The sequence below is a fragment of the Mustela nivalis genome (assembly GCF_964662115.1).
Source record: "Mustela nivalis genome assembly, chromosome: 10".
Taxonomy (NCBI): domain Eukaryota; kingdom Metazoa; phylum Chordata; class Mammalia; order Carnivora; family Mustelidae; genus Mustela; species Mustela nivalis.
This window is the reverse complement of record NC_139029.1, coordinates 20,738,635-20,760,485: the sequence shown is the minus strand read 5'-3', so window position 1 is coordinate 20,760,485 and position 21,851 is coordinate 20,738,635. Positions and strand designations below refer to the sequence as shown.

The window sequence follows — 21,851 nt, the reverse complement described above, 5'->3', positions numbered from 1 at the left end:
AGAGACCTGCTCTGTGGTTCTGCCACTGGTGGGAGAAGCTGTGTTGTGTGAACAGAGGTCTCAGTTCTTGGATTCTCCACAAAAGATTGATACCAACATAAAGACAGCCAGAAGAAAAGTGGCAAGCACAAAGCAGTTTATTAAGGACAGTATGCTCTCAAGGAGGTAGAACAGGCAGGTCCAGAGGTGGCCCCCCGCCCTGAGGCTACAAATGGGTCCTTTCTTCTTATGTGCATGGCGTGGAGGCCATGTCTTGGTCATGGACAGGACGGTCTCTAAGGGAAGCTGCTTCCAATCATTTGGGGCCTCCTCCCACTGGTTGGGAGTGGGAGTTTCTGACCCTACAAGGTTTGTACCAGAACCATCATGGCTGCCTTTCCCCCATGGAGGAGGGGAGGGGAGAACCACAATGCTAGTGCATTAGAATGAGTGGAGAGGGGACCGTGGGGCCAAGGAGGGAGGGTAGAGCCCACGTTCTGCACCTGGAGCTCTTGGTCTATTAGCTTCGGGGTCTTGGAAGCCACAAAGCCAGGCTGTGGGGCCCCCGGGCTTCTAACGTGCAACATATTCATCATGGCCCTTGCCTCCAGCTCTCATCTAACTAACTGTTCCCCCATCAGTCTCTAACTGGGGCTGGCCACGGGCTCCAAACAGCATCCTCAGGCCGCAGTTACTCTATCATCGGCTCTGCTGTCTCCTAAAGTCAAAGGGAGAGCACAGTCTACACTCAGCCTGGAATCATGGCAGACCTCTCTTCCTAGGTTCCCACAAAACCGCCAGCTTCAGGATGACCCAGTTGTTGGGTAGAATTAGACCAGGGGAACATTCTGTAGTTTGTCAAGGCGGCCAAAACGACATTATGAGTTATTACGAGCAGGAGACTTGCCACGCCCCCCCCCCAATAAGATTCTGACACTATATACAGTCGGCCCTGCCAGGTCACAGAAAACTGCCTCTGACCATCCCTATAGAATCAGCTTAGAGAAAAAGGCACCAGCAAGGTCCAGTTGCCAGGGGCCATACTGATTTGCTCCGGCAGAAAGACCTCTGGAAAAACAGCTGCATGTGGAGTAACCACGGGACTGTTCACAAGAACACAGTCGTTCTCTGAGATCCATCTAACTTTTGGACAAGTTCATCAGACTGGTCAGCACGTCCATTTAGATGCTCTCTCTAGTTTTGATGGTGGCATTAACCCTTACAATCCCTCCCACCGCTGCACGTATATGAATATACACTTACAAGGAATCATTAGCACATTGGGTTCATCACTTTTCTAGGGACAGGAGCTTCCAGGGACTTGTCCTTCGTCCTTCCCTGGCCAGAGAGCCCAAGTAGAAAATCGCCCAGCTGCCATTTATGCCTACTCAATCATCCTTTCCAAACTAGGGAAATAACGGATGTGGTTCACTGCCAGATGGCCCTGAAATAAGACCTCATCTATCACCTGGCCATGGTAGACCTCCACTTCAGTGGCACTTTGGTGGGCCATGGTGGTGTGTTGGATCCCCAGGATTTTGCACCCATTCATAGCTGATATCCAATAATCTCTAAAAGGTCCAGGGCTGGCCTCTTCTCTAGCAGACAGTCACTCTAGGACAGGGACTTGGCAAGCTCGGACCTGCGGACCAGGTCTGGCCCATGGCCTGTCTTTGCATAGTCCACAAGCTAAAAATGGTTTTTAGATTTTGAAAGCTGTTAAAAAGAGAATACCGTCTTTGCTGGCCTCTATCCTGGGACCAGTTCTGGGACCAATTCTCTATCAGCCAGGATCTAGACAGAAACCAAGATCACAGAAGAGTTTTAGCAGGAAAGGTTAACATAAAGAATGACTGGCTAGTTATGGGATGAATTGCTAAGAAGTAAAGAGGCATCTAAATTCAACAGAAATCGCTCATATATGGAGTTGAGGGATGCAGATGTCTTTGGAGAAAGTGTGGCTGGACGGTGTGGTGGAGAAGTCTGCCGGGGTCCCACAGGCTGGGAAAGCAGGAAACAGCCTGCAGTAGGGCCAAACCAACTTGCCAGGCATCTGCTCTCTGAGACGCTGCCCAGCCTCGCTGGGAAATCCACCTCCTGTGCGAGACGGAGATGAGCGTCAACAAGCCAGTACACGCGGAAGTCCCAAAGCAAGTGGTGTTTTTCTACGTGCACTGAAGTTTCGGTCAGCCCCCAGGAAATGTCAATCCTCACGCCATCACCAACGTCCAACATCATCACCATCATCGTCATTACCTTTGTTATCATTATCCCCGTGGGGAGAAAGCTGACCTTGGAGAAGTGACCTGCCTGAGGCCACCCCAGGACACAGGCACCAGCTCTGCAACAGATACACGGAGAGACAGGTGCAGAGAGCAGAAGGGACATGGCTGGAGCCCCACAGCGAGAAAGGCCAGGATCTGGCCCAAGCGCCCCTCAGCCTTCTCTGGGCAGAAGCCAGGCCACAACAGTAAGGAGGCTCACCTGTCAAACATTCACCCCCTGGGCTAGCATTTCCTGCAGCTCCTGTCCTTCCTCCTCCTCTGCCTCTGCCTCCCCCTCCTCCTCTTATCTGATGCTGATTTAACCTGTGGTTTTATGTTTAATCATCTCATAGTAAATCTCTGTCTTAATCTCCCATGGGCCACCCAGGCTGTCTTTTTATTAGGAAATAAATAGCACAGGCAGTCCGAGCTACACTGCGGCCAACACGGGGAGCTTGGCGGTGGGAGGAGAGGCTGTGCGAGTCTGGAAGAGTCTTGAGGCCCTGGAGACAAAGAGAATATGAGAATAATTACAAGACGGTAGGTGCGTGGGCATGGTTTGCGCAAGATGCAGAGGGTGTCATAAAATCGGCTTTTGCTCCAAAGCTCTAGGTGAGGTTTAAAATCAGAGGATCAGGTCAGGGATGCTGGCTTGGGCTTGGAGACAAGGGTCTTTGCCTTAAGTCGCTGCACTGCCCCTTTCATGCTGTGCCACCTGAGGCCAGCCAGGCCCTCTCTGGACTTCAGCTTCCTTGTCATTGGGGGTGATCCAGCCGTGGGAAGAGTGGCCCAGCTTGGAAGAAGGCTCCATCCAATGAGCCCTGGGCTGCTGGCCTCTGAGTAGCCCTGGGGTCAGCCATGGCCAGCCTGAACAACCATTTGCAGTGTGACCTTGCACAAGGGTCTTCCTCTCTCGAGGCCTGAGATATTGTGATTGATTTAAAAAAAAAAACACACACACATATTTTTGGTCTTTATCCACTGTCTCTGGCACAGCACAGAAAAAAAAAAAAAAAAAAAAAAAACTTTGGAATTTTCAATGTTCAAAGCAACCAGAGTGTCTTTTGTTGTGTTAATGAGTTGACTTTCAGAAAGCCCCTAGGTTAACCCAAGGACGGGGCTGGTTGCCAGGAGAAGCAATCTTGTGATTAGAGGGTTAGAACTTTCAGTCCCTTTCCCTGCCAACCTCCCAGGAGGGGAGAGGGGCCAGAGATGCAGTGCCAGAATTGAGTTAATTTCCTGGTAATGTGGAAAAACCCCACACCATTGAGGGCCTCATCTGTCAGAGGGACTTGCGGGGAACACGTGTTCTTTGCAGCATCCCAGGTTCAGAGATCTGCCCCAGGCTGGTCCCTTCCATGGGAGAAAGGTGCAGGGGGCACCTGGATGGGACCTCTCTGCCCAGCTGCCGGCTGCCTCACCCCTGCTGCCTCGGCTCCTCCTCCATGCCTCTTCTCTTCCTTCTCTTCTCTCTGGGGGCCCCATATGGCACCATTCTCATTCCTGCTCCCCAGATGCCAATGGAAATATTTCAGCGTGTCTCAGTCGGATGCAGAGAACGGAGTCTCTCCCTCCAGATGGCGATATCCTCTCCTGCTCCAAGCCCTAAACTTAGCCATGTTAAAGATGAAAACCAGAGTCTCTAACTACTCCTCCCCATAGCTGTCATCCTGCAAACTGTGCTCCAAAATGCAGTGCCACAAAAGAACCAAAGGTGGGGTCTAGAAGAAATATCTGCACACCTGTGATCAGAGCAGCCTTGTTTGCAAGAACTGAAACATAGAAGCAAGCCAAATATCCATTGACAGACGAATGGATAAGAAAGATGTGGGGAAAACACATACTGGAGTATTATTCAGCCTTACAAGAAAGGAAATTCTGGGTGCCTGGGTGGCTCAGTTGGTTGAGGGACTGCCTTCAGCTCAGGTCATGATCTTGGGGTAAGAGAATCGAGTCCCACATCAGGCTCCCTGCTCAGCAAGGAGCCTGCTTCTCTCTCTGACCCCCCCCCCTCCATGGTCTCTCTCTCTCTCAAATAAATAAAATCTTTTTGTTTTAAATGGAAGGAAATTCTTACATATGCTACAACAGAAATGGATCTTGAAGACATGCTAAGTGAAGTAGCCATCCATGCAAAGACAAATGCTGAATGGTTCCACTTAGATGAAGTACTTAGAGTAGCCATAGTCATAGAGACAGAAAGTAGGATGGGGGTTGTGGCGGGGTGGGGGGGGGGGTGCTGGAGGGAGGGGGCATGGGGAGATGCTATGTAATGGGGATTGAGTTTTTGTTTAACAAATGATTTACCGGATGGTGGTGGTGATGGTTGCCAAACATTAAGAACGTATTTAACGCCACTGAACGGTACACTTAAAAATGGTCAAGATGGCAAAAGCTGTATATATTGCAGGGGAGGAAAACTTTTATCCTCTCCCTTCTATGGTTTTCCTTTCACTGGTCTAATAACCAAATTAACATAAGGCAGATTAACAAAAGAAAAACAGGAGGGCCTGGGTGGCTCAGTAGGTTAAAGCCTCTGCCTTCAGCTCAGGTCGTGATCCCAGGATCCTGGGATCGAGCCCCGCATGGGGCTCTCTGCTCTGCGGGGAGCCTGCTAACTCCTCTCTCTCTCTCTCTGCCTGCCTCTCTGCCTACTTGTGATCTCTGTCTGTCAAATAAATAAATAAAATCTTAAAAAAAAATACTTAATTTCATGCCTGTAGGAGCCTATAAAAATATGAGACACAAAGAAGTGACCAAAACAGGCAGTTTTTTACCTTTTAGACAAAGAAACAATAAATTTGTGAAGGGTGGACGAAACAAAGAGGTTTGGGCTTGGGTAGCAGATCTGTGCGTGAGGAATAAGTTCTGTTTACACAGCCTCCTCTGCCTTAAATTCTCTATCTCTGGTGACAAGGATGCCCCATGCCCTCCTGGCAGAGGGAGGACATCTTTCACAGTGATACTTATTTCCTGCTTTCATGGGGACAGAGGAGGTTAAAGAGTCCTTCTTAGACCAGCTGTGTCTTAAGTAACTTCAATTCAAAATAATTAATACACTAAAGTTGCACATTTGGGATGGCCCCCTTTGCTCCCCTTCAGTATGTTACCACAATTTTAAAAGTTGAAAAGAAAAAGCAGCACAAAATAATAGCAACTACTACTCTATTGATCAGTGAACACTTACCACCTAAGTACTAGGCACATCTTTAAGTCACTCATATGCGGGAATCCATCTATAAGCCTCTGAGAAACTATTATCCCCATTCTGCAGATGTGGAAACTGAGGCGTAGAGAAGATAAGTAACTTCTCCAAGGTCACACAGCTGGTCATGGCTAAGCCAGAACTGGACTAGACACTGGCCCTTGAATGCTCAATATTCTTACACCAAACAGGATTCATCTCTTGGAAGGCAAATCAAAAGACACACCCAAGCCCAAAAGAATAGGAGAAGGAAGTGTTTTCCTTGCAACAAGTAATAGAGAACACTGGGGATATTTCCCAAAGCAGTGGAGAAGCTAAGGGTGCACACATACTCGGGAAGGGGTTTGCCTGATGGGGAAGGCAGTGTGGAATCGCGACAGGAGTCACCTTAAAGTGACAGAGCCCAGGTCAATATCACAAGGGCAGCAGGGGTCAGCACCACAAATTCTTTGGCTTTAGCTGGTCCAAAATCTGAGTGCTCAGATGGGGTTTAGATCCTACAAAGGTAACTCACCACCAATGTGTGACAGACAGTCTTTACTTTTGAACCAGCACTGGGAGTTTTACCACTGATTTGTTGTCCCTGCTATCATGAGGCTGCCTCCTGGCCCCAGAGTGGCTGTTTGTTCTTACCTGCTTTCACAAGATGTCCCAGGGCCCAAGATGACTTTTCTTATGTCAAGAAAGCATCTGTCTTTCTTTTTCTGGGGATCCCTAACTCTTTCTGCTTACAATAATGACCCACATGACAGGTCTCATTAGGTCTCATTAGGCCTGATTTCCTGGACTTTTGATGGACTTGCCCAATGAGACCCCAGAGGAAGGCTCTGGGGAGGCTGAGGTCAGCAGAGAGTTCCACTGGAGGGCAAGGACTGTCCCCCATTGGCCCCTTCCATGAAAACCCCAAAGTCACCAAGGGGCCATCCTTAAGGAGAATGAGCTACACTCGGCCCTCAGGGTGCCACCAGGCCTGCTGCAGTGGGTCCTGGGCTCATCCACGGGTATAGAAATGGGTTCTGTACTGGGAGGATGGGTGCTGGACCAGGAGTAGCCCAAAGACTCCAAATCCCTTGTTATGAAAATGGGCCCTTGGGCTCTCAAGCAATAGAAGTTGACAGGTCAAATGGGTGGCTCGGGCAAGGCTTTACTGGGCTTATGCTCTCATACAAGGAGACAGCACAAGAGAAAGGAAAGCTGATCCCCTGTGGAGAGGTCGGTAGAGTTTCTTAAAGACACTTGAGTGGGGAAAGGGTGACTTGTAAGCATGTAGAGGCAGGATGTATTAGCACCTGCACGCTTAAAAGTCATGTTCCTGCGTGTGTTGCAGGTCTAATTGGCAATTAAATCTCCACCCCCGGCAAATGATTTTCAGTCAGTATAATGAGGGGGAAAGTGGGTGAAAGGTCAGCACTGGGGTCCATTTTGGCACAGACTGGTTGGTCTTCACCAGTCTTCCTCCTCCAGCCCCTCCTATGGGGTAAGCATCCTGCCCCCACATTCCAGCCACTCAAGGGCATAGAGTTTGAGCTTTATTATTTTCCTTAGGGAGGCAGCCAAAGGACACTGGACTTTGCAGTCAAGATTAAGGGGACTCAAGTCCAGTCTCTGCTCTGTCTCACTCTGGAAGGAAAATCACTGAGAGATTCAGAAATTTCCAGCTCTCAGCAAAGGGAGTGGCCAGGGCTGTCTGGGTTCAAGAAAGTTCAGGAGTTTGATCACCCTCCAGGAGGCTGGAAGCAGCTCTGGCTGAGCCCAGAGAAGTCAGAGGTCAACTCTTTATCTTGCCTGTCATCCTTAGGAGGGTCATGACCCCAGGGCTTGTCACTACCACCTTCTGGAAGCTGACCATGGCCGGGACTGGCTTCCTTCCCTGTGCCCGGCTGGTCCCCCGGAGACCTCCCCAACTTGCTTCACAAATTAACACTGTCCTAAAAAATGGACACATGCAGAGCTGATTTTAGAGCTCTCAAGGGATGGAAGGGAAAGAGGAGGGGCTGGGAGACGGGCAAGTGTGGGGCATTTACGGGTGCAATGCTCTTGTGCCCTCACACAATTCACCAGCCACCTCGGAGCCTCTGTGCCCTTGGCAATAAATGGAAACAATGACCTGAACTCACAGGGCTCTGGGGAGGATTAAGTGTGATGACGTTGGTGGGGTTTGACACTCACAACTGTTCCATCACCTCTTTGCTCTTGATGGAATGAATGTCTTTTCTTTCTGGCCTTGATGCCATGTCTTTTCTCTTTGCTCTTGATGGAATGTCTTTTAAGTGACCTAGGGAGGGAGGGAGGTACCAGCCAGAGAAAGGGAATGAGAAAACATCTAAAAGTAAAACATTCAGTAAGCCTAAGCTTTGAAAATCAAACCTTCCCTCCAGGCTCAGACCCAGCCCCTCCTGCTGGGTCCTGCTCTGAACCCCTTCTTCCTGCACCCAGGGACTCCTATTTGGCTTCCGTGCCTGGGCCAGAGCGGAACCGACACCGGAGCCCAGCCATCCACAGAGCCATTGCCCAGAGAAGGGCCTGGAGCCCAGGCAGCGGAAAGGAGCTGGGAGAGAGGCCAGAAGCCAGTGGGGATGAGAAAGAGAGGAAAGGAGACTGGGACAAGAGCAGGGAAAGGGAGAGAGAGTCAGGGAGAGGAGGGAGAATGACAGAGGAGAGAGAGAAACAGGGAAAAGAGACAAAGAAGGAAAATTAGCTGTGTGAATCCCTGTGCCTGGGGTCCTTCTTCTACCCCTGCCCCTTTGTGCCCTGTCCCTTCCACCCACACCACCTCTTCTGTGACCCCTGCTCTCGGTAAATGAAGGCTGATCACTCCTGGGCCCAGCAGACTCGGTGAGCTCGCACAGCAGGTGTTCAGTAAAAGGTGGCTCCTACATCCCCTGCTCTCCGGGAAAGTTCTATCAGAAAGAAGGTGGGCTGTGCCCAGTGGGGCCTGAGGGAAACATCCTGAGGAATCAGGGTCCGTCTGACACCTCCATCAGCTCATCCAGAAAACCCGGGACAGCTTTCCGTTGTTAATTTCTGATAAACATGTTGATGTTTCATTTATGAAATAGGGTTTTCCGGAGGCCTCTTGAAATAGAGACTGGAGTGAAGCATTTAATGAGGACTCGAGCCTGTGGTCCCTAAATAGCACTAAGGACCCTGTGCCCCGGAGGCTGCGTCTGCTCTCAGAGCAGGAATCCTACTCCCACAGAGGGGAGGAATGGCCCTCAGCCATGGGGTGAGAGCAGGAGTCACAGATTCACAGCACAGGAAGGCAACGTGAAGTCACCTCAACATATATAAACACACACAGTAGTGAGAATGGGGAAGGTAGTTGAGACTTTTCAAAGCACCTAGTAGGTATGCAATGAAGATTTATTGAATGAATGAAGGACAGCGCCTTCACGAATATGACTTGGTGGGAGGGACCGTGATGGGGAGGGTACTGATGGTGGTGGTAAGGATGAGGATGAAGATGATGAGGATGATATGATGATGGTGGGGGACAGTGATGATGATGGTGGTGAGGATGAAGATGATCATTGATCATGAAGATGGTGGTGGTGATGGTCAGGACAGTGACGGTGACTACAGTCTTGCAGACAGCAGTGAAGCAAGGCTAACAGTACCAGGCAGTGACACGGCATGTACCAGGCGGTGTTTGAGGCACTCTACAAACGTGAATACATTCACTCTTCCCAACAACTCTAAAAAGTTGATATCAATATCATCCCCATTTTGTAGATGAGAAAACTGAGGCATAGAGAGGTTAAATAACCTGCCCAAGGTCATGCGGTTGGTAAGTGATGGTGCTGGGATTCCAACCAATCTGGCTCCAGTCTCTGTGTTTACCCTCAACACTATGATAATGAGAGTAAAGTAAGGGAGTTAGAAAGAGCACCCAGTCACCAGTAGATGTTGACAATGTGCCGGGAGCTGTTCTCAGCACTTAGTATCGTCTCATTGAATTTTCATTATATTCCTGTGACAAAGGTAATATTTCATGACAGATGGAAAGCTGAGGCTCAGAGAGGCAGAGTAAGTGGTCCAGTGGCTCAGTGATGGAGCTGGGATTTGAACATAGCTCTGTTGGACTCCAGAGCCTGTGCTTTTAACAATTAGACATGGCATAGGTTACAGTTGGGAGCCCTTCCCTGGATTTGGGACTCAGGATCAGGTTCAGCTTTGCTTCTCACTCACTGTGTGACCTTGGGCAAGCTTCTTGCCCTCTCTGGTCCTCATCCCATCCCTCCCAATTACTCTCCCACTTCACGGCTGCCTTGTGGACCCCCTCCCCTACCATCCCCCACATACCACATGACCTTCGAAACCACTCATCCAAAGCCTACTCCCCAGCTGCTTATCCCTGCCCCCATTCCAGGAAACTGCCCACTTGAGGTCCAAGCTCCTGGGTCCTCAGGTCTCGTGAAACATCCAGCCTCCCTCCCAGTCATCAGAGCAGAAACCATGGTACCGTTACCGGGTCTGCCTTTTCCTCTCTTGTCCTCCCCGCCCCACCCCCATATACACAATCATTCAGCCAATTCTTCCAGCATAACAGAGTCTGGAAATAGCCGGTGCTGGATCGTAGCAGACCCAGTCTTGAGAATCTCAGCTCTGTTGCTTTCTGTGTGATTTTGGACAAGTGTCTTTACCTTTCTGAGCCTCAGAAATATGCTTGTCCATTGTGGATAGCAATACTACCTACCTCATGGAGTGGTTGTAGGAATTAAGTATAGTAATGTAGGATAAAGTGACACAGTGGTAGAAATTCTCAATTAAGGGTAGCTATAGTATTATTATTATTATTACTGTCTGCCTCTTCTCTGCATTCAGCCCCCTCCACCCTGGCTCAGACTCGCATCTCATCTCTGTCCTTGCCTAATGACATGGCCTAGGTCCCCTGCCTGAGGTGATCCCCCCCCCACTCCGCCCTCTCGTCTATCTTGCTCATTGCTGATCTTCCTCTGCTTCAAGATTCCAGTCTTAACCTGGCATTTAAGGCCCTGCCTCTTTGCCCCACCAGCCCCCATCAGCCCCCACCAGCCATGGCTCACGTTGATCCCCTCTTGGTGACCAGTGCTCCAAGTGACCATGGCCCCACGATCCCTCACAGGGTTTTCCCACTGCCAGCCCTTTCTTCAGCCTGTTTCCTGGGCTGAGAATGCTCTTATGCTTATCTCCCTACCCCATGTAAATGTCAAGAGCCAGTTTGAGTCTCTTCCAGGAAGTCTGCTCTGATTTCTTACCTCACTCCTGGGCCCTACCACATGCTGTCCCTGAGTAAGAGTTCTCCCTGTTTCCCCATCCCAATGTCCAGAACAATTCCCTGGTTTGTGCTCGTTTATAGTAACTATCACAGTCTGTCCAAGCGTTCAGTGTACACACGCACACTGCATTATTCTCTGCTTCAGATGTCCTTCATAGGGCTCCCTTCTTGCTGGGAGGACCCTATGTTCCCTCCCCTTAAATGTGAAGTGGCCTGTTGTGCATCGACCGTGGAAGACGGCAGAGATGACATCATGCCAGTTTAGAGCCTAGCCTGTAGGTGGTCTGGCAGTTCTGCGCTGGTCTCCTAGAGCCCTGAGCCTCCGTGTGAGAACTCCGTCCAGAAGGATGCCGCCATCCTGGGAGGAGGCCCAGGCATATGGAGACGTTCTGGAGGAGAAGGCACCATGGGAGAGAGAAAGAGAGCCAAGAGCACCAGAATGCCAGTAAAGTGGGGGAAGAGGCCATTTTGGAAGGGATCCTTCCGTCCAGCGGACCCCAAGTGGCCCAGCTGAGCCCTCTCAAATTCCTGACCCACAAAGCGGCAAGCAAAATAAAATGGTTGTTTTAAGCCACTAAGTTTTGTAGTAGTTTTTTATGCAGCATAAAATAGTTAGGACAGAATTCTTTTCCCCAGCTCAGAAGAGCTCAGCTCCTTCTCATCCTTCATGCTTTCATCTCCAACATCACCTCCTCAGAGAAGCCCACCTTGACTTCCAGGTGAGGTTAGACCCAGGATTCTGTGTGCTCATCATACCTACTCCTCCCTCATGGTGCACCGTCCCCCATGTGCCCTGTGTGTGTTTGAATCACCTTGGGCTCCCACTCTAGACTGAGCTACCGCGCCACATCACCAGCACCAGCATGCATCAGGGCTCAGTAAATGCTTGTGAAGTGAATGAGCCTGCCTGTCTGAGAGGTCCTGCTGTCTGTCCCAGCCCCATGTGCCAGGTGTGGGCAGGATAATGGGTCCAGCCCTGCCTCCCAGTTCCCTTCTAATGACAGGATTCAAGGGGCTTGGTCCCCCTGCCAGCCCTAAGGCCCCACAGAGGAGGAGGAGGGAGGGCGCTGGCCGGGCTGGGCTGCCAGGCCAAGGGAGAGGCTTCAGCCTCTAGCTGCCCTCCCCGACAGCACCCGCCAACTCTGGACCATCTCCCCCAACTCTGAGCCAACTCTGTACGTGGCTCACCCTGGACCACCAACAGCTCCTCCATCCAGCAGTCACCTGAAGGCCTTTGGCCACACTCAATGGCCTTTGAGTCTTGCCTCCTGCCCTGTTTATTGTGCCCCCACAATGTGCCCTGGGCTTCCAGTTCCACAACAATAAACTTGTTCCATCTTTGCAACAGCTTCATTTTACTAATGAAGAGATGGAAGATCAGAGAGGTTGAATGGCTCACCCAAGGTCACACAGGAAGTTAAAGATGCAGGATTATGCCTTGATCCTCTGGCTCTGGGTCCAGTGTTTCTCCTGCTACAGTGAGCGAGATGACCCCACGTTCCCCTCGGATTTGCAACATGACCCATCCCTGAGGATCAGCTGGGAGCTGCCTGCCTGCCAGAAATCTTATTTCTCCTTCCTCAGAACTTGAGGCCCCCAGATCTGAGTCTCCCAGATCCCCGGATTGGCATCCGCAAAAAAACTGGGATGGGGAAAGGGAGTAAGTTTGAGAAATAAAGATTGAGACATTAAGGCAGTCTTTGTGAACACACAGACACGAGGCACACACACACACACACACACACAAGCACATACACACTCACAGAAGGAAAGACAGACACACACACACACACACGGTGAGAGATGAGGCGTGGAGATGAGATGAAAAAGGAGAGAGAGGAAAGAAAAAGAAGGGAAAAGCAAATTCACACAGAGAAGGAAAAACAAAGAACCAGAAATAGCCAGAGGGAGAAAAAGACAGAAAAATACGAAATACAAAAAGACTGAAAGATACAAAATCACACACATGTACAAAGACCCAGGTAGACAGGTGCATGAAAAGAGCCATTGTGAAAGGGGTTGAAATTCAGAAAGAGACAAAGGCTCAGAGAGAGTTGGAGACACACACACCCAGGAGACAGGAAAGGTCGCCGCCAGACAGAGGAGGAATGGGGGCAAGGAGAGAAGACAGAGCGAGGGAGACAGAGCTTGTGGCTCATAGCTCTCTTCCCCCATCCCTCCACACCCTGGGAGAGGTGAATTCTCCCAGGCCCAGCCCTCCAGCCATGGTCCACCTTCCGCCCCAGGGCCCTGGATGAAGAGCCCCGGACACAGACATCATCTGCACTGAGCAAACGCTGCTTTGCCTTGAACACAACACACCAATGGAAGGAGGGACACTTGCCTACCACTACTCACCCAGCCCAGGCCTCAGAGCTATTTGGTTCTTCCCGCTGACTGCTGAGCCAGAGGGGCTGGAGGTGGGCACGACCTGCCAGCCCTCAGCGGGCCTCCACTAGGTGCCTCCCACCCCAGGGAGCCCCCACCTGAGAGGTAGTCCCCCCCTGCCCACCCACCCCCCCCCCCGCTCAGATGGCCCTTCCTGGCTGCATGGCTGCGGTGGGTCACCCGACTGTCTAAGCCTCAACATCCACTTCTGTGAGATGGGGATAATAGTGCCTACCTCACAGGTTGATGAGAAAATAAAAAATGGGTGCTGGTAAAACGCCTGACACAAAATCTGGCATATAGTACGTGCTCAATAAACACGGACTTTCTCGCATTGGGAAAGTCTGCAAAACACAGAGACAGAGGCAGGAAGGGAGGTGCAGCCAACAGGGGTCAAGGGTCCTGGGAAGGGAGAGGTCATTTCAGCTGCCCCAGGGCACCTGAACCAGGCCTTGGAGCATAGGGTACACTTAGAAGTGAGAGCCAGAGATGAGTGGAGAGGGACAGGAGGCACACTTGTTGGTGGGAATGGCACACACCAAGGCAGAGAGGCAGGGATTATTTCCAGAGCAGAGACCCACTCCATTTAGCCCAAGTGTAGGATATGTGTGGGGCATAGGGGGACCACCTAGTGCAATGCGCATTTCACAGATGGGGAAACTGAGGCCTACCAAGGTTAGGTGACTTCTTTAAGCTCACACAGCTGGCAAGTGACAGGTCCAGCATGTGAAACCAGGCCGGGGCAACTTGGGAATTCTCCCTTTGCCAAGATGCAGGTCAGCCCCGTATAGGTGAAAGCAGAGACTCAGCTGAAGGACTCTCAGGACTTCAGAAGTTCGGTGTTTTTCTAATAGCTAAAGTCCCTGAAACCAAACCTCAGGTGAGAGAGAGTAAGTTCCTGACTACAAGAGTTAATGTCTCCCAGAGGAGCAGGTAGAAGGCATTATGAAAAGCCCAAACTTTGGCTGTGGATGCCACTGGGGTGGGTAAGGTGGTCCCGCCAGGCCTGGGACTGGAAGATAAGGCCCAGCCTGTGCCTGTGAAATCCTCTCCATGTCCTGCATGAGGCATGATGGGGGGGGGGGTCCTAGTGAAATTCCCAGGAGCCCCGGGAATTGTCTGCCTTGGGTAAGAGCTGGTGTTGTTAACCTATGGTTTGAGCATGAGAGAAAATGAGGTTCAGGAGACCAAAACCCCCTGAAATTTGGTCCGACTTACCACTACAAATACATACACAGACAATTTCAAATGCAATAATGCTAATTCTGTTCCCCCGTGCCACCTATGGAGGGCGGGCGCTGGTAAACCAGGTGCCCCGTTCTCCTGACCAGCTGATTCGGTTTAGACCCACACAGGCAGGGGCAGGCGCAGGAGCTGCATTGTTCTGCATGAAGAAGAGAGAACCTGAGGCTGCCAAAGGCCACCCGTGAAGGGGAGCCAGGGAAAGCAGGAGGGATAGGAGGAGAAGGCTGCCATGGTCACACATCCAGTCACAGCAGGTGTCACGGGTAGGGACTTAGGCCAATCTTTTCTAGAGCTGAGGGAGAAAATGGAACACTGGAAAGGTAGCCCAGATCTTATGATTACACAAGTGTACATTTTCCTCAAGAGAAAATCCATAATTTTGATCAGATTCTCAAAGGGATCTGTATTCATCAGGACAGGCTAGAATGATGCTTAGTAACAAACATCCCCAAATCTCTTCAGCCAAGAGTCTCTCTCTGTCTTGTTATCTCTCACTAACCTCACCAGGGCCAGCTGACGCCAGCTCCATAGTCTCCCGTGTGTTGACTTGCTCTGGTCCAGTCTGCTCAGAGCCTCTGCCTCACCCATCTCCACGTGCTGCCTCCATGATCTCCGATGAACAAGAAAGAGCTGGAACATCTTACAGGGGCTCTCCATGCCCACAGGCCCCAAGAGTCACACAGCTCGTTCTGTTCACTATTCACCAGCCATAAATAGCAGTGTGGTGCGCCTAACTGCAAGGGAAGCTCGGAAGGCTTCCGTGTGCCCAGAAAGGGGAGGAGAACTGGATATTAATGAGTACTGGTTATATTGGGGATCCCACAAAATGTTAGCAACATTAGAGCAATGAGTCCCAAACTCGGATTTATAGACCAACTTTATCAGCCCTCTCCTGAGAGCTTTAGGGAAATGCAGATCCCGGGCCACTCCCTTAGTTACATTCTAGTGTCGCAGACTCTGTATTATTAACAAGGCTCACAGGTGCAGAACAGGTTTGGCAAAGCTTGGAATGGAGGGTCTTCTGACCACAGGGCTAGGAGGTCATCCCGGACTCACGTCTTTTAAAAAAAACCTCCAGCCAGCTTGCTTTCCTCTCTCTACCTCCCTTCATCCTGCCATGGAATTGCAAAGTGGAATTACAAAGCTCTCCGCAAGGATGACACCAGCTATCACTTGAAATTCTAGAACCTCGGCCTACATTCCTCCCACCACCACTAGGATTGGGCCCGTTTTATCGGTGGGATGACTGAGGCACAGAATGCTGCACCAGACGTGGGATTGCTGATTCTCATCCCTGTCTGGTCGAAGGAAGAAACCAATCTCTTACCCTGAATACCCCCAAAGTCTATCCCCAGGAGATCTGCTTGCCTGGTATTTTCTAGGGCAGTGGAGCTTTAAGACACAGGTGCTCAAAGGTGCTCAAATATCCCCATTCTGGTCAGTTCTTTCTTTGCCGCTGCTATTTAATTCCTCTGGAGAACAAGATTGGAAAGACAGTGCTAATTTAATTTCCCAGAATGAATAAAGATAAGACAGTAACAGAGGGTGATGAAGGGCTGGGAGCATGTAATTCACATCCCAAAACCCGGCTCCTTGCATCACAATGGCCCTCCCCATGCTGGAGCTGATTAAGCCCCAACAACTGCAGTTAATTACCTTCCTCTGTCTCCAAGGGAGGCTGGCTTCCCAGCCAGGGGTGGGCATGAGGGGGTTAGTTTGTAACCAAGCAAACGAGATATAGGGAAGGAGGGAGCCAGGGTTTCTAGACCCCTCCATGGCTCACAGATCGCCCTCGCGGTGGAGGTGGGGGTGGGCATTAGGAGAACAGGTCATTAGCTAGTGGGTCACCAATGAACCTCCAGGGCTTAGAGTCCAGTATTTCTGGAAGTTGTTTATGGGTCTTGCTGAATGTGGGCTTACCAAGAGGCCGTCAGGCTGGGCTGGATCCAGGGTGCCGGCAGCAACATCATTTGTGTTCACAGGACAGCATCTTTCTGCACTGGGGGCATTCATCTCCCTGAGCCCAGGAGGTTTTCATCCCTGCACACAACAATGTTGCCCATCAGCAAAGCAAGGAGTCTTTTCATGAGACCTGCTGGGGTGCACTGTGGTGGGTGGGCATGCGGGATACTTAGGAGCGGGTTTAGCTCTGTACACATGGGTGTGATGTAGTTAGAAGCAGCCATATTCATGCAGCCCTCGGGGTAATTTCCTACCCTACTGCTAACTAGTTATGTAACCTTGGCAAAGTTTCTTCTCTAAGCAAGACAGTAATAGCATCCCTGTTAAAGAGTTCTGGTAAGGACTTGAGAGATGGCGCCTGGGAAGAGCCCAGCTCAGCACCCAGCCCACAGGAAGAGCTCCATGATCATGAACTACTGTCAATGTAGGATCCTACAATGCGAGGATCCTACAGCTCCTTCTCGGGTGAATGTAGGAGTTACATTTGCCCATGAACACAGGGAGTGAGCTCACAGGGCCGGTTCATCATCACAATGGCATCTGCAGCCACAGGGAGAGACCTTTCCGACACAGCCAAGGCCCCAGTCCCACCTCCCTTTGTGGTCCCTATGACAAGGACTCGGTGTCTGGCCAGAAGGGAGGGAACAAAGGTGGAAAGCTGTTCCTCCAGGGCCAGGGACGCTGACTTTTTACAAAGCCAGAGACCCACTTTCCTGGAGCTAAAAATGCTTGCAGCAACAGGAAAGGAGGCCTCAGTGAGAGAGCAGGAGCCCCAGCACTGACCTGATGGGGACTGACAGTGGCAAGTGATTTCAACGCAGACAAAGCCTGAACACACCTGCCAGGGAGCGGGCTGCCATTCTCACTAAATGAAGAATCTGCTGGTTGTGGGGGAGGCAAACCCCCACTGTCCTGAGACTTTGTGGCTGGGTTTTAATGTCCTTTGTTGTGGAGACAAAAATGAAGACAGCTTATCTGGGGGCCTGGAAGAGAGAGATCCTGGCTCTGGGTCAGATAGGGCTGGAATTTTTCTGGGGGTGAGGGAGAAGGTGGAGTCACAAAGATGGAAGGGATTTGGGGCTAGGAAGGCTGGACCAGGTCAGCGTTCAAGAAGGGACCTTGGCCATGAGTTGGGGGTTCAGGGAGCAGGAGCAGGTGGGACTGAGGAGAGCGAGATGATGGGGAGCAAAAGGGTCAGGATCAGACTGTGAGCAGGGGACAGTGGAAGGTGGTGCCAACTGTGTGAGGGGCTCAACCCCAGGTCACTGTTGGGTTCCATGGCCCCTCGGAAGTCTGGGCAGTTCTAGATTGAGGAGATGGAATGAAACTGCACCATTCCAGAGCCAGAGAATCACAGAGAGTTGGGGATGAGAAAGCTCCTGAAAAGAGCCAGCCCCATAAGTAGATAGAAGGATTCCACCTCCCAGTAGGAGATGGGAGGGATTTGTCCAACACCTCTTGAACCGTTGGATTCTTTTCAGCAAATATTCGCAGACCTTGTTCCTGAGGCAGAGTGCAGTTCTCCACCCCGCTGATGTAAGGCTTGGCCATGTGGCTTGTTCTAGCCAAGACAATGCAACAGGACATGATGTCACCCACTCTGAGCCAAGTCCTTAAGAAGGTGTCCTGTGTTTCTGCTTACCCTCTTGTGCTTGTGCCATTTTGGATTAGAAGAGCCCATCCCAGGAGCCACTGATCCACAGAGAATGAGAGACACGTGGAGTGGAGCAGACCAGACCCCCACCCAAGGCACGTCTGACTCATGCTCTGAGACAACCTGCTCCAGCGAGTCCCCAGACCCACGATTAGGACAGAGAACCACCTCACGCTGTAAGCCACTATGCTTCAGGTGGTGTCTTACACGTCATCACGGTGGCGATAGCTGTGGGATATTTTGACTTATAATGAATAGATATCTGGTCTTCAGACCCATTCCTGGCACAGAACTCCCCAAACTCTTGAAACTGTATAAGCGAAGAGAGAGATAAATGTGACTTTTGTCATGCTACCAATGACTTTGGGAACACATCTAAGGATGGGGGCTGGTAGCCAGGAGAGCCAACCATGTGACGAGAGGGTTGGCATGTCAGTCCCACCCTCCTGACCTCTGAGCGGCAAGAAGGGCTGCAGTTTGAGTCCGTCACCAGTGACTAATCGAGTATGCCTAGATCACGAAACCTCCCTAAAAACCCAGGAGAACAGATCTGGAGAGTTTCCAGGTTGGTGAACACCTTGAGATTTGGGACAGGGTCTGGAATCTCCATGTCCTTCCCGCACAGCTTGCTCTCTGCATCTCTTCCATCCCGCTGTCCCTCTCATTATAAGCCAGCTCGCTGGGGAGTACGATGTTTCTGATGAATTCTGCAAGTCACTCCAGCAAATTAAGTGAACCTGAGGAAGGGGCCACAAGACGCTCTGATCTACACCAGTTTGGCCGGACGCTCAGGTGACAACCTATAATTGTCATCTGAGGTGGGGAGGCAGGGAGCAGTGTCGTCGGACGCCATCTTCAGATGAAGTTGTCACAGGACAACCGGCTGGTGCTGGGGAACTGTTTAGAGTGGGGACAACACCACACGCATCAGAACTAGGAGCAGAAGCTGACAGCCACACAGCAAGTCAGGAGCTGAGCTGAAACATATCCTAGGCCACTCACAGAGAGCAAAGAACACCTCCTGATGCCTTGGTTCCACCAGGACGTCAATCAGTCTCTGAACACATCATAGCTCAGGTCTCACTCCTAAGAGGCAGTGTTGGCCACTCCCACCGGGTGTGCTGAGGACTCAGTGTTCCCTGTCCTGGCCCCTCTCCATCAGCCCTGGGATGTGGGGCAGGGGGCCGTGGTTCCCTCTCCGACCCTGCAGGACAGTGGCAGGGTCACTAGGCCACTGTGAGGCATCAAAAGCCGCAAGCTGGGGAAGAGGAGGGCTGGACAGCAGCACAGAAATGGGGGGATGCCCAAGATCTGGCGGGTCCCCTCAGGGAGAAAGGGGCAGGTGCGTGGCAGATACTGCCCCCTGGGGACCAGTCCTCTGCAGGGATGATCTTGGGTGTGGAGTGAGCAGTGGGGATGGCCCCTGCTCCACACACACTTCTCCGTGACCCTGGGTCGGTTGTCTCACTGCTCTGAGCCGGGGAGTGTGACACGGCTCCCAGGGCCACAGAGGCGAGCAACACATCCACCATGCCCAGCCCAGAGCCAGGCTTATGAAGGTCTCAGGTAGACGGGGCTCCCTTCTGCCCACACCCCCACCCCAGGGTCCCAGGAAAGTGGGCTCCACAGTCACACTCGTGTCCTGCTCCAGTGCCCCCATCTAGGGGACTCTGGGCAAGCCCCGCTCCTTCCCTGGGCCTCAGTTTCCTCATCTGCAAAATGAGGATAATAACAGTACCTCCTTCCAAATCAAGTGAAGACGGAAAATCCACATAAAGTCCCTGGCATGAGGATCAAAGACTGCCTCAGAGATAGTAGGTGTCACCCCAAGCTAGGGGGACTGCAGGAGCCTTTTAAACAGTGAAGCCCTGCATCCCCAGAAGGGTTGGTATTCCCACAACTGTCATCCACCCCAGGGGCCCCTGCCGAATTTGCCATGGGCAGTTGGTGGCTGCCCACCTCCTGTCCCTGACATCTCTCTCTCACCCCATCCAGCTTTGACAGGGCGGGTCTAGCTCTCTGTGGAAAGGGATTCCCTGTTCACAGAAAAATCTCATGGAAAACAGTAATATCTTCAACCTGACGAATGACAAGAGCAAAAGAGCTTCAATATTCTTCTATGAACAAACAACCTGTCCCTATCTATGAGAGGCTCATTAAAAGCCATATGGGCAAGGGGCACCTGGGGGGCTCAGTTGGTTGAGCATCTGATGTTTGATCTCAGCTCAGATCTTGGTCTTCGGGTTGTGAGTTCAAGCCCTGTGCTAGGTGTGGAGCCTACTCAAAAAGAAAAAAAAAAAACAAAACTGTTTGGCAACACATGGCTCCTCCTTTTAAGCCACAGTGCGTTAAAAGCAGTTCCCTCTCCACTCCCTGTTACCTTTTGCCTATCTCTTCTTTTAAATGAGAGAAGACAGATACCTGACTCTTCTCAGTGGTAAAGGCTCTGGTCCTTCACTCTGCGAGCTGGGATGCTAGTAGTGTCTTTCTCCCCATGAGCACACACACTTACACTCACACACCCACACCCGTGCACATCTATGGCACAGATTTGGTGCAGCCCTCAGAAGTCCTGCAGGGAGACACAGGAAACAAGATGGCGCCTGGGGCCAAGGACCTGGAAGTAGGGCTTTCAGGGTGAGAGTCTCAGTGACCAGGAGCCTCCATCTCTCCTCTGAGCAGAAGCAGGTGCTGACATCCCTGAGACTATTATCTGGTGGTCAAAGTCTGTGGCATTGGTAGCAGCTGAGAGGCATGGGGGGGGGGGGCAGGAGGATGGAGGGGGGATGGCTTTGGCTCCTCCCACCCCCATGAGGTCTGACATCTTAAAATTCACAGCATCACAGCATCACAGCTTCTCAGGGCTGCAGGGACTCCCCTAGGCACTTACTGATAACCTGCCGTGGCAGGAGCAGGATTTATTAGGGTGTGTGTATTTGCAAGCATTCACTCACACACACACACACACACACACACACACACACACACACACACACGAGAATGTTATCTTTACCCAGCCAGCTTCTCCCTTTCCCCTGCCCTCCAGACAAGAATATTATCTGTGCGAGATGGTTTCTAATGTGTGTGTATGCACGTGCACGACGTCCCAGCAGGAGAATCAGCAATGGGGAGAGAAACAAAAGGAGAAACCAAGACCACGGTCCCGTAAAGAAATGGGGGAGGCGAAGAGAAGCATAGAAGAAGATAGGGCTCCGCAAATCTACCGCCTGGGGAAATTTGTGAGGGGCTCTGCGGATCCCTGATGCCAAGGCATGAGGCCCTGAGAAGCTTGTGCAGGATGTCCATGGCATCTCCGTCCGTTCTCTCCAGCCACTGCGAGCAAAATGGGAATTCCTTTTTAAATGACTGTTGGTTTGGTTGAGAATGGGCTGCACAGAACCGTTATGAGGTCACAAAGGACGCAGAGCTTTCCCTAAGGGCAGAGGCGGGGCTGGATGTAAGATGTGTGGCCCTGGGGGGTGCCCAGGACCTGGCCTGTGCCCTTGGGGTTGGAGGAGGGGGTAACAGTCAGTCATTGCCCAACAAGGAGAAAGAGGAACAAAGAGAGTCTACTTACTGCTAGGAGTTCCTTCTCTGGTCAGAGAGCATGGGAGACAAAAGTAATGAATAAAAGATGGTCCCGAGGGGAGTGAGCAAGTCAGCACTTCCTGGGTGTCGCACGGAGATCCGAGATCCCAAAGAGGACCCGTCTACCTCCATTTTGACCTCAGACATTCTAACTGATTAAAGTTCTTGCCAGCCTATCTTTTAACTTGGGAGGAAAAAAAAAAAAAAAAACCGACAGGCAAAGCATCCTGTGATAAGAACTGAAACAAAACTACCTCTTAGAGCAATAGGGACAGCCCTGACTCCAGCAAGACCCCACGTGACTGACCC

The 21,851-nt window shown here is 51.3% G+C and overlaps 1 long non-coding RNA gene across 1 annotated transcript; it reads right to left on the bottom strand.

Moving 5' to 3' along the window:
• Positions 1-2,360: 2,360 nt before the first annotated feature.
• Positions 2,361-21,610, bottom strand: LOC309843379. Its single transcript, XR_014300107.1, has 4 exons — positions 21,532-21,610; positions 16,259-16,378; positions 7,618-7,723; positions 2,361-2,746 (listed from the first exon to the last, which is right to left on the bottom strand). It is a non-coding gene; the product is annotated as an uncharacterized lncRNA (long non-coding RNA).
• Positions 21,611-21,851: the final 241 nt, after the last annotated feature.